The sequence below is a fragment of the Emiliania huxleyi genome, assembly GCF_000372725.1.
Source record: "Emiliania huxleyi CCMP1516 unplaced genomic scaffold EMIHUscaffold_34, whole genome shotgun sequence".
NCBI lineage: Eukaryota > Haptophyta > Isochrysidales > Noelaerhabdaceae > Emiliania > Emiliania huxleyi.
In genome coordinates, this window is record NW_005199443.1 from 310853 (window position 1) to 312050 (window position 1198).

Below are 1198 nucleotides of genomic sequence, written 5' to 3' on the forward strand. Positions count from 1 at the left end.
AGGCGGAGGAAGGGGGGGGCGGGGACGGGAGGGGAGGAGGGGAGAGGGCAAAAGGGGGAGGGGGGGGGGGGGGGTCTTGGGCAGCGCGCAGCAGCACCTGGCGCGGGCTGCACAGCGGCCAGCCTCGCCGGCGCACTCACGCCCCCGAGGCCCGCAGCGCCGGCGATGTACCTGAGAATAAACGCTGCCGGATCAACGAGCGGGCTCCTCCTCCCGACAGGATCGCCGCGCCGGTGATGTACTGCCGCCACCCGCCTCTGCTACTCGTACTGGCGCCACCCGCCTCTGCTACTCTTACTGCCGCCACCCGCCCCTGCTACTCTTACTGCCGCCACCCGCCTCTGCTACTCGTACTGCCGCCACCCGCCCCTGCTACTCGTACTGCCGCCACCCGCCTCTGCTACTCTTACTGCCGCCACCCGCCTCTGCTACTCGTACTGCCGCCACCCGCCTCTGCTACTCTTACTGCCGCCACCCGCCTCTGCTACTCGTACTGCCGCCACCCGCCTCTGCTACTCTTACTGCCGCCACCCGCCTCTGCTACTCTTACTGCCGCCACCCGCCTCTGCTACTCTTACTGCCGCCACCCGCCTCTGCTACTCTTACTGCCGCCACCCGCCTCTGCTACTCTTACTGCCGCCACCCGCCTCTGCTACTCTTACTGCCGCCACCCGCCTCTGCTACTCTTACTGCCGCCACCCGCCTCTGCTACTCTTACTGCCGCCACCCGCCTCAGCTACTCTTACTGCCGCCACCCGCCTCTGCTACTCTTACTGCCGCCACCCGCCTCTGCTACTCTTACTGCCGCCACCCGCCTCTACTCTCACCGCTGCCGCCATTCCCACACGTCACGCCAGCGCCGACCTGGGCCCCTGCTGCTACCACCACTACCACCCGGAGCGACTACCCCACCGCAGCTACTAGATCTACCACAAAGCAACTCTCCTCCCCACGGCTCTCCTCCTCCCACAGCTCTCCTCCTCCGACAGCGCTTCTACCGCGACTCCTCCTCTCGGCTAGCCACGCACCCCGCGACTGCAGTGCCAACCGCGGTGCCCAACGCGCTGCCCGGTTTGCCCGTCGCCTATAGGAAGGTTCCGAGAAAGTTCCGAGAAGGTTCGGAGAGGGTCACACGCCGCCCAGTTTAGCCGTCGCCGCCGCTGCGGTGGCGGAGCCGGGCGAGGCGCTACCAGGCTGC